This window comes from Cyprinus carpio, unplaced genomic scaffold, assembly GCF_018340385.1.
Source record: "Cyprinus carpio isolate SPL01 unplaced genomic scaffold, ASM1834038v1 S000006548, whole genome shotgun sequence".
In the NCBI taxonomy this organism is placed as follows: domain Eukaryota; kingdom Metazoa; phylum Chordata; class Actinopteri; order Cypriniformes; family Cyprinidae; genus Cyprinus; species Cyprinus carpio.
Window position 1 is genome coordinate 36,363 of NW_024879211.1, and position 12,511 is coordinate 48,873.

Here is a 12,511-nt window from a genome sequence, read left to right on the forward strand (position 1 = left end):
AGTAATTAACTGCACTTTTCTTATTACTGTAGCAGGACAGTAACAGCAATGAAAATGTGCATTTTCTCTACAGTGTGAATTGCACTTAACAATCACAAAAATCGGGGGGGGGGGGGGGGGGGGGGGGGGGGGGGGGGGGGGACAGACATATGACATTACTCTGATCAAATTTTATAAAGCAAAATAAAATTAGTAGAGGTGAAATTATACTCACCATCATGATTTACTGCCAATTTTAGATGATTCTCTACATGGTTATCAATGGATAGTTGTGATGTGGTTTTGTACGTCTCACAAAAAGGGCAGTGGTACTGGTTACAGCACCTTGTTCTCATTGAAATTGCTGTGGTACTGCCCTTTTTAAAGACATTCATCTAGAACAATGCAATAACAAATAAGTATTCATTAGCCGAGCAAAATCAGGTTAATTTTACATTAGCCCTGCAGTCTATCCATATAGTACTGAAGTATAAGATTAAAATAAGAATCGCTGTGAGCATTATGCAAGTCATGTCAGCTAAACACGTTTACAACGCTTCGGATACATAACATTTCACAAGACTATACATGTTTGAAACAACAAAACATTAAATGAAGATTAGAAAGATTAATTACCTACCGATAAACAATCACTGTTAATTAATCCGCCGTTTTCTGTAGACTCTTCTCAGAAGACCAAAGCACGTGCGATCGTTTACCAACTCTCTACAGCGCATGCGTCTATGATGTCACCGAAACACACCACCGCGCATGCTCGTAACAACGTCCAGTACGTATTGGATCTGATCCAGCTACGTCATCGTGCTACAGGCTGCAGCAGAGGACAGTCTCCATCTTATGCCTGAGTTACTACAACTTCTATTCCCATGGCGAGACATCGAACTTTGTCACGGCGCCATGGCCACACCCTTTAATGAAACCTCAAGATGTTCACTAATTTAACATCGCAAAGGCCTTGAGATTAGACTGACTGACCAAAAAAAATTATAAAAGTCAAAACATTTCTAGGAGTAGTTGTGTTACGGCGTAAAAAATGTCACTAATCCTGTTGCCAGCAGGTGGCGCTATAGCGATATCTGAATATTGGCATGTAGATATAGTTCAGGTCAGGAGTCTTCTCAAACAAAGTGAAGTTTGGGGCAGATTGGACATTGTATGTCTGAGTTATAGCCACTTCATTTTTCATGGCGAATCATCGAAATTCGTCAGGCCGCCACGGACACGCCCTTCAACGAAAACCTCAAGATCTTCGCAATTTAACATCGCAAAGGCCTTTAGATTAGGCATACCAAATTTGGTGTTGATCTGAAAAAATCTCTAGGAGGAGTTCGTTAAAATACAAGGCATGCAAATGACAAAAATGATGCAAAATTTGCTCATAAAATTAAAAATAACCGACTTCCTGTTGGGTTTCGGATATGGCTCCAAGAGTCTTTTTTGTAGGTACTGATGCTTTACATATGTGTGCCAATTTTCGTGCATGTACGTGAAAACACAGCTCGAGGGCTGTTGATTTTTTACGATAGGTGGCGCTGTCGAGCCATTTTGCCACACCCTCTTCTGAAAAACCTATATCAGACGTAAATTTTCACCAGGTCTGACGCGTGTGCAAAGATTCAGGACTTTTCAAGCATGTTTAGGCCCTCAAAAATGCGATTCATTTTGGAGAAGAAGAAGAAGAAGAAGAAGAAGAAGAAGAAGAAGAAGAATTAAAGCTGCAAGCAGCAATGAACGGGCCCTCGCATCCGGGCTCACCGCCATTGTGTGGGTTTAGTAAAAAGGTGAACGGTGAGAAATATGCATTTAAAGTCGTAAATATAAGTGGAATATGTCAAAGTCATTTATATGTGCCAATTTTCCTGTTGCCAGCAGGTGGCGCTATCATTATAATGGAATATTGGCCTTCAGATGTGTTCGGCCAGGACTCTTATCGAACATGTGACGTTTGGGGAAGATCGAACATTTTATGCCTGAGTTACACCAACTTCTCTTCATTTGGTGAGACATAAAATTGTGTCACAGCGCCATGGACAGGCCCTTAACAAAAACTCAAGATCTCCACAATTCACTATTGCAAAGGCCTTTAGACTAGACTGACCAGAAAAAAATAAAATGTTGATGTCATTAAATTTCTTGGAGTAGTTAGTTACAGCATAAAACATGACACTTCCTATTGCCAGCAGATGGCGCTATGACTATAACTGAATATGGGCATGTAGATCTGTTCAGGTCAGGAGTCTTATCTAACATGTGAAGTCTGGGGCAGATTGGATATTGTATGTCTGAGTTACAGCAACTTCCTTTTTCATGGCGAAACATCGAAATTTGTCACATGGACATGCCGTTTAACAAAACCTCAAGATCTTCGCAATTTAACATCGCAAAGGGCTTTAGATTACACTGACAAAGTTTGGTGTTGATCTGAATAAATCTCTAGGAGGAGTTCGTTAAAGTACAACCCCTGAAAATGGCAAAAACAACATCAATTTTGCAGGGAAAATTCACAATAACCGACTTCCTGTTGGGATTTGGATTTCATACCAAGAGACTTTTTCGTAGGTATTGGTGTGTTACATGTGTGTACCGATTTTCGTACATGTACGTGAAACATAGCTCGAGGCGCACTCCGTTGAAACTGTATAGGTGGCGCTATTGAGCCATTTTGCCACACCTGATGGAATATTGGCCTTCAGATGTGTTCAGGCCAGGAATCTTATCAAACAAGTGAAGTTTGGGGAAGATCGGACATTTTATGCCTGAGTTATAACATCTTTTATTCCCATGGCGAGAGATCGAACTTTGTCATGGCGCCATGGACACGCCTTTTAAAGAAAACTCAAGATCTTCACAATTTAACATTGCACAGGCCTTTAGATTAGACTGACCACAAAAAAGACATTGATGTCATAAAATTTCTAGGAGTAGTTCGTCACAGCGTAAAATATGTCACTTCCTGTTGCCAATAGGTGGCGCTATGACTATAACTGAATATGGGCATGTCAATCTGTTCAGGTCAGGAGTCTTATTAAACATGTGAAATTTGGGGGAGTAAATTTTGGCACAATTGTATGTCTGAGTTATAGCAACTTCCTTTTTCATGGCGAATCATCGAAATTCGTCAGGCCGCCACGGACACGCCCTTCAACGAAAAACTCAAGATCTTCGCAATTTAACATCGCAAAGGCCTTAAGATTAGGCATACAAAATTTGGTGTTGATCTGATTAAATCTCTAGGAGGAGTTCGTTAAAGTACAACGCGTGAAAATGGCAAAAACGACAGTAATTTTGTCGAGAAAATTCAAAATAACCGACTTCCTGTTGGATTTTGGATTTTGCACCAAGAGACTTTTTTGTAGGTATTGGTGTGTTACATGTGTGTACTGATTTTCGTACATGTACGTGAAACACAGCTCGAGACGCACTCCCTTGAAAGTGTATAGGTGGCGCTATCGATCCATTTTGCCACACCCACTTCTGAAAACCATATCAGATGTAAATTTTCGCCAGTTCCGATGCGTGTGCAAAGTTTCATGACTTTTCGAGCATGTTTAGGCCCTCAAAATTGTGATTCATTTTGGAGAAGAAGAATAATAATAATAATTAAAGCTGCAAGCAGCAATGAACGGGCCCTCGCACCCGGACTCACCGCCAGCGAATGGCTTTAGTAAAAAAGGCGAACGGCGAGAAATATGCATTTAATTAAAGTTGTAAATATAAGTGGAATATGTCAAAGTCATTTATATGTGGCAATCTTCCTGTTGCCAGCAGGTGGCGCTATCATTATAATGGAATATTGGCCTTCAGATGTGTTCAGGCCAGGATTCTTATCGAACATGTGAAGTTTGGGGAAGATCGAACATTTTACGCCTGAGTTACAACAACTTCTCTTCCTATGGCAAGACATCAAATTTTGTCACCACGCTATGGACACGCCCTTTAACAAAAACTCAACAATCTCCACAATTTAACATTGCAAAGGCCTGTAGATTAGACTGACCAAAATAAAATGTTGATGTCATTAAATTTCTTGGAGTAGTTCGTAACAGCGTAAAACATGACACTTCCTGTTGCCAGCAGGTGGCACTATGACTATAACTGAATATGGGCATGTAGATCTGTTCAGAGTAGAAGTCTTATCAAACATGTTAAGTTTGGGGCAGTTTGGACATTATATGTCTGAGTTATAGCAACTTCCTTTTTCATGGTGAAACATCGAAATTCGTCAGGCCGCCACGGACACGCCCTTCAACGAAAACTCAAGATCTTCGCAAATTAACATCGCAAAGGCCTTTAGATTACGGCATACCAAATTTGGTGTTGATCTCAATTAATCTCTAGGAGGAGTTCGTTAAAATACAAGGCATGCAAATGACAAAAATTATGCAAAATTTGCTCATAAAATTAAAAATAACCGACTTCCTGTTGGGTTTCGGATATTGCTCCAAGAGTCTTTTTTGTAGGTACTGATGCTTTACATATGTGTACCAATTTTCGTGCATGTACATGAAATGTAGCTCGAAACGCACTCCGTTGAAAGTGTATAGGTGGCGCTGTCGAGCCATTTTCCCACAACCAATGGAATATTGGCCTTCGGCTGTGTTCAGGCCAGGACTCTTATTAAACATATGAAGTTTAAGGAAGATCAGAGATTTTATCACTGAGTTACAACAACTTTTATTCATATGGCGAGACATCGAACTTTGTGACCGCGCCATGGACACGCCCTTTAACGAAAACTCAAGATCAATCGCAATTTACCATCTCAAAGGCCTTTAGATTAGATTGACCGAAATAAAATGTTGATGTCATTAAATTTCTAGGAGTAGTTCGTTACAGCGTATAACATGACACTTCCTGTTGCCAGCAGGTGGCGCTATGACTATAACTGAATATGGGCATATCAATCTGTTCAGGTCAGGAGTCTTATCCAACACGTGAAGTTTGGGGCATATTGGACATTGTATGTCTGAGTTATAGCAACTTCCTTTCTCATGACGAAAGATCAAAATTTGTCAGGCCGCCACGGACACACCCTTTAACGAAAACCCAAGATCTTCACAATTTAACACCGCAAAGGCCTTTAGATTAGACTGACTGTAAAAAAACTATTTGTTGTCATTCAATTTCTTGGTGTAGTTCGTCACAGCGTAAAATATGTCACTTCCTGTTGCCAGTAGGTGGCGCTATGACAATGACTGAATATGGGCATGTAGATCTGTTCAGGTCTGGAGTCTTATCCATCATGTGAAGTTTGGGGCAGATTGGACATTGTATGTCTGAGTTATAGCAACTTCCTTTTTCATGAAGAATCATCTAAATTCGTCAGGCTGCCACGGACACGCCCTTCAACGGAAACTCAAGATCTTCGCAATTTAACATCGCAAAGGCCGTTAGATTAGGCATACCAAGTTTGGGGTTGATTTGAATAAATCTCTAGGAGGAGTTCGTTAAAGTACAACGCATGGAAATGGCAAAGAATACACAAAATTTTGTCATAAAATTAAAAATAACCGACTTCCTGTTGGGTTTCGGATTTTGCTCCAAGAGTCTTTTTTGTAGGTATTGGGGGAGTTACATGTGTGTACCGATTTTCATACATGTACGTGAAACGTAGCTCAAGGCGCACACCGTTGAATGTGTATAGGTGGCGCTGTCGAGCCATTTTGCCCCACCCACTTCTGAAACCCCATATCAGACGTAAATTTTCGCCAGTTCTGAGGTGTGTGCAAATTTTCATGACTTTTCGAGCATGTTTAGGCCCTCAAAAATTTTGGAGAAGCGATCATTTTGGAGAAGAAGAATAAAATAATTAAAGCTGCAAGCAGCGATGAACGGGCCCTCGCACCCGGGCTCACCGCCAGCGGGTGGCTTTAGTAAAACAGCGAACGGCGAGATATTTGTGTTTAATGTGGTAAATATAAGAGAAATATGTCAAAGTCATTTATATGTGCCAGTCTTCCTGCTGCCAGCTGGTGGCGCTATGACTGTAACTAGATTTTGGCATGTACATTTCTTCAGTCCAGCACTTGTATCAAGCATATGAAATTTAGTGCAGATTGAACATGGAATGTTTGAGTTAGTATAAAGCATGAGGTGTCCTATTGCCAACAGGTGGCGCTATGATTATAACTGAATACTGGCCTTTAGATATCTTCAGGCCATGACTCTTTCCAAATATTTGAAGTTTGGTGCAGATTGGACATTGCATGTTTAAGTTAGTGTTAAACAAGCCATTTCCTGTTGCCAGCAGGTGGCGCTGTGATTATAGTGGAATATTGACCTTCAGATGTGTTCAGGCCAAGACTCTTTTCGAACATGTGAAGTTTGGGGAAGATCGGACATCTTATACCTGAGTTACAACAACTTCTATTCCCATGGCGAGACATCAATGTTTCTCATGGCGCCATGGCCACACCCTTTAATGGAAACCCAAGATGTTCACAATTTAACATTGCAAAGGCCTTTAGATTAGAATGACCAAAAAAATTATAAAGTGTCATGAAATTTCTAGGAGTAGTTCGTTACAGCGTAAAATATGTCACTTCCTGTTGCCAGCAGGTGGCGCTATAGCGATATCTGAATATTGGCATGTAGATATATTCAGGTCAGGAGTCTTCTCAAACATGTGAAGTTTTGGGCATATTGGACATTGTATGTCTGAGTTATAACAACTTCCTTTCTCATGGCGAAACATCGAAATTTGTAGGGCCGCCACAGACACGCCCTTAAACGAAACCTCAAGATCTTCGCAATTTAACATCGCATAGGCCTTTAGATTACACTGACAAAGTTTGGTGTTGATCTGAATAAATCTCTAGGAGGAGTTCGTTGAAGTACAACCCCTGAAAATGGCACAAACGACACATATTTTGCAGAGAAAATTCAAAATAACTGACTTCCTGTTGGGATTCGAATTTCGTACCAAGAGACTTTTATGTAGGTATTGGTGTGTTACATGTGAGTACCAATTTTTGTACATGTACGTGAAACGTAGCTCGAGGCGCACTCCGTTAAACATGTATAGGTGGCGCTATCGAGGCATTTTGCCACACCCGATGGAATATTGGCCTTCAGATGTGTTCAGGCCAGGATTCTTATCAAACATGTGAAGTTTTGGGAAGATCGGATGTTTTATGCCTGAGTTATAACATCTTTTATTCCCATGGCGAGACATCGAACTTTGTCACGGCGCCATGGACACGCCTTTTAACGAAAACTCAAGATCTTCAAAATTTAACATTGCACAGGCCTTTAGATTAGACTGACCACAAAAAAGACATTGATGTCATAAAATTTCTAGGATTAGTTCGTCACAGCGTAAAATATGTCACTTCCTGTTGCCAATAGGTGGCGCTGTGACTATAAGTGAATATGGGCATGTCAATCTTTTCAGGTCAGGAGTCTTATCAAACATGTGAAGTTTGTGGCAGATTGGACATTGTATGTCTGAGTTATAGCAACTTCCTTTTTCATGGCGAAATCATCGAAATTCGTCAGCCCGCCACGGACATGCCCTTCGACGAAAACTCAAGATCTTCGCAATTTAACATCGCAAAGGCCTTTAGATTAGGCATACCAAATATGGGGTTGATCTGAATAAATCTCTAGGAGGAGTTCGTTAAAATACGACGCATGGAAATGGCAAAAATTACACAAATTTTGCTAATAAAATTAAAAATATCCGACTTCCTGTTGGGTTTCGGATTTTGCTCCAAGAGACTTTTTTGTAGGTATTGGTGAGTTACATGTGTGCGCCGATTTTCATACATGTACGTGAAAACATAGCTCGAGGCGCACACCGTTGAATGTGTATAGGTGGCGCTGTTGAGCCATTTTGCCACACCCACTTCTGAAACCCATATCAGACGTATATTTTCGCCAGTTCTGAGGTGTGTGCAAAGTTTCATGACTTTTCGAGTATGTTTAGGCCCTCAAAAATGCGATTCACTTTGGAGAAGAAGAATAATAATAATAATAATAATAAACAGAGCAATTCCAAGAGGGACCTCGCACCATCGGTGCTCGGGCCCTAATAATAAAGTAATAATAATAATAATAATAAAAGAAGTTGATAGAGGGTGGTCGTAACATCGTTGGTGGTGGGGTAATTATAGTTTAGAGCAGCGATGGCGGGCCCGAGCCGTCAGCGCAAACGCCACCCCGGTGGCATTAGGAAAACTGTGCCCAGCCGGTACATACACAGTCACCCTCTAGCACAGGGGTGTCCAACCCTGTTAAAGGCGATCGACTGTCCTGCAAAGTTTAGCTCCAACCCTAATCAAACACACCTGAAGCAACTAATTAAATTCTTCAGGACAATTGTAGCTCTCGACATTTACCTATGGCTATAACTTTATTATGACTCTAATTTATTTTATAGTCTCAAGCCTTCAGAAATCATTCAAAAGAAAATTAAGTAGTTTTACTATGATAAAACTATGGTTTATTTTTGTTAGGGTTGTGATGTCCACATGTTTTTTTTGTTGTTGTTGTTGTATATAGAAATTAGAGGCTGTGTCATCTATAACAAAAGGGTGTCAAAAAATGAAAGATTTAGTGAATATTTGAATTAAATGTTTGGCCAAAAGCCTAAAGAAGGATTTGATTGTCCTGTAAGTGTAGCAGCAGCAATTACCAGGCCTTTTTATTTGTAATAACATGTTATGTACATAAATTGTTTATTTAGAATTAGCCTTCATTATGTATTTTTAACAGTGTTCATAAAACCAATCATTATTGCCTCATTTTTTTTTATATAATTCATTTTAAGTTTTTAGTTTTTATAACAACAACAACAAAAATATTACAGTACATTAATACTTCTTTGTAAATTATTATCTGAAGTAACAAAACCATGGTTAATTTAAAGTTACCATGGATACAAGAATGATGATTTTGGTGTTATTCTTGTTTAAAAACAATGGCTAATTTTAGTAAGGGAACCTGAAAAGTCAGAAAGAATATTAGATGCATGGTGTAGGTGAAAAAGGGTGCCTGAAAGTGATAAACGGGCCTCATTTTCACCTAAATGTTTTATAATTTATTTTAATATATATTAAAAATGTTTAAGGTGTGCATTGTAGCTGACACCTAAATGAACACATTACAGCTGTTTTTATGATTTCAGATTACTGATGTTTTTTAACCAGTCATAGATGTCTATCCATCAATCATGAACATTTAGTTGCAAACATGAGGTGCGAGCGGGTTGCAAGCGCGTGTTTTTTTGTTTGTTTGTTTGTTGTTTTTGAGCAACTGGGATGGTGCCCTATGCAAACTGCGTACTCTGCGTATAGGGAGCGGCGGTACTGCTGGCAGCAATGAAAGGGTTAATCTGAATCATCAAAAAACACACACACACACAACACAATTTATAAAACTTTGGTAACACTTTCAATAAGTTTTCAGTTATTATTATATTCATTTACATGAACAAACAATTGTATGCCATTTATTAATGTGAGTCTCTTTCTATCTGTCTTTCTCAAACACACACACACACACACACACACACACACTCACACACACACAGAAACAAAGAAACAATATATATAAAATTCTTGTAACACTATTCAATATGGTTTAATTTTTTAACATTATATAAGTTAACATGAACATCATTTATATAGCATTTATGAATCTTAATATTATGTTCAAAATGGATGACTACATTATTAGTTAAAATTTATAGTTAATGTACATCAGTTACTGTACCATGAATATTTATAGTTAATGTACATCTAACAAAAAAAATGCAGTGAAAAATATGTTGTGTCATACTTGTGTTAATGTTAACGACTATATTATTTAACTATATTAGTTGACATGAACAAAATTATATATATATATATATATATATATATATATATATATATATAAATATATATATTAATGTTAATTAAAGCTTAGTTAAAAATGTTTAATACATTATTTATGATTTTTTTTTATTTAAAGTTTTGTTTTAAGATTAGTTTATGTACTGTGAAATAACATAAACATGAATATTTTAAATGATATGATTAACATTAAAAAAAAAGATTAATAAATAATCTGAGAAAAATAGATTGCTCATTGTTAGTTCATGTTAGTTATTGCATTAACTAATGTAAACCAAAAGAGAGCTTATTATAAAATTGTAGCCAACACTTTTCATGATCTATAACCATTTTTTTAAAATCCTTTTAATGATCTATAAACATTTGTGAGATGATTATATAAAACTATATTATCATTAAAATTCATTAACTTTTTAAAATACATATTATTTTTTCTTTGAAAGATTTTTTTATAAATGATTTAAATGCTCTATATACCGCATTTCTACAGTAATTGTTTAGTATAGTACAGTGCATTTCAATCGACCAGAGAATTATCTAAAGAGGTAAGATCAGTAATCATATAGCTCCATCTGGTGGCCATAATTGGTATTACACACTGCACGTTTGGTGATGGTTATGTTTATAGTTTTAAATTTCTTTTGGTCCCTGAGTATGATTAAGTTATCAAACTTACTGTGTTTCCTAAGAATGATTTCTACTACATATTTAAAAAATTATGAAGAGATAGAATAAAGAATTGGAAAGATATAGGAAAAATAACTGTTGTTTTTTTTTTTTTTTTTACTTTAATAAATCGCTATGGCCACACTGTTCAAAGTATCCTAAAACCATTTGCAATTTAATATCTTAAGTATATTGGCATCATGTTGACAAAGTTTGGTGTGAACTACTTGTTTTTTCTTGGAGGAGTATGCATTAATATACAGGCTGATTTGTATATTGGTCACATTAAAAATCAAAATAGCCGACTTCCTGTTGGTCATAGCTGATGACTGTAAATTAGAAAGTTGCCCGGCTTGATAAGAACAATTTATATACCGAGTTTGGTGTCTGTAGCTAAAACTAACCCCCCACTTTACGTGCTATAGAGTGTCTCCTTCACGCCCTTTTACAAGCTTTTGCCATCCATGGTTTACCTATCATTAATACTGATATGTTTTCTGAGTTTCATGAAATTCTGAGCATGCTATCTTTGTCAAAATCATCAGAAAAGAATGTTCAAGTTTGACACGTTGCTATGGCAACAATATTATAGATATTAATATCCCCTCAATAGTTTTGTATTGGCAATGTTTTTACATTATTCTGACGAAGTTGAAGTAAAATTGAGTAAAAAATTCAAAGCATTTTGAAAATGACACTTCTGAGAACATTTTAATAAATGCTGTAAAAATATTTTGTTTATTTTAGTTTATTTTAGTTAGGATTAGCAGTTTGGATTTAAGGAATACAGCACTATAAGGGTTAATCTAAATAATCAAGAGACACATGCATTACAATACATTAAAGTTTGGTAACATGTTCAATAAGGTTTCAGGTATTAATATTAACTATATTTATTAACATTACTAGTAATTGTATAGCATTTATTAATGTAAGTTTTTGTCTATCTTATTTCCATTTATTAATGTTAGATTTTGTATTTAAACAAAATAAGAGAAAGATAAATAAAATATGTTTTCATTATATAAAATATTTATTCAGAGAAAACTTTAATTAGTTGAAGGAATTATTCATGAATGTGTTACTAAAGTCCTTTGTCAAGTATATTATGGTTACATGGTCAATTATTCATGAATGTGTTACTAAAGTCCTTTGTCAAGTATATTATGACAAAAAGTGTTAAGTTTTGTTATTTTTCATGTGATACCTCCAAATTATGTGTTTTTTATTTTTATTTTTATTTTTTATTAAAAATAGTCATGGAAATTGTGCAAATGTGTATTGCAAACTGGTAATGACACCGGTTAGGCTGAATGATTTATGGTGTTATGGTATGTTTTTTAGTTTGTTGTTTTTTTTGTTTTTGATTTGGAAAAGATGTCATTCTAGTGGACAACGTTTTTTAAGAAGAATGTTAAATATTTAAATAAGAGTTTGTGGTGCTTGCACTATTAATTAAATGGCCTTGTATGATAGATAGAAAATTAACTGGGTTCACTAGAAGGTAGGAGATTCTAAGAGAATGATGCAGAAAGTAAATAGAAGCAAAATTATGTTTTAAACATAAAAGCTATGTATTGTGGTTAAAACAAAATCTTAATGAATATAGTTTGAATACCAATTATAATTAGATGTGTTGCACATGCAGCTGGGGGATAGAATAGTTTCAGTAACAATGTTTGCCTAAGAGACTGAGTTTTGTTGTTGGAACTTATTTTGTTTTGTTTAAAAATTTCAGTAATATAGTGATTGTCAAGAGACTGAGTTTTGTGGATTTGACTTTTTTTGTTTTGTATAGAAATATCTGAATAACTATCATTTCTGTGTTTTAGTGTGATGTAATGTTTTATGGTGTAGCATACATTAAATTTAAGGTTTTGTTTTGGAAGTAATATAATGTTCACTAAAAATGTGTTACTGTAGATAATGGTGAATTTCATAGGTACTTTTAGGTTTTTACTCTAAAAATTACTTAATAATGTTGATAGCATTTTCAGTATGTTGGCATT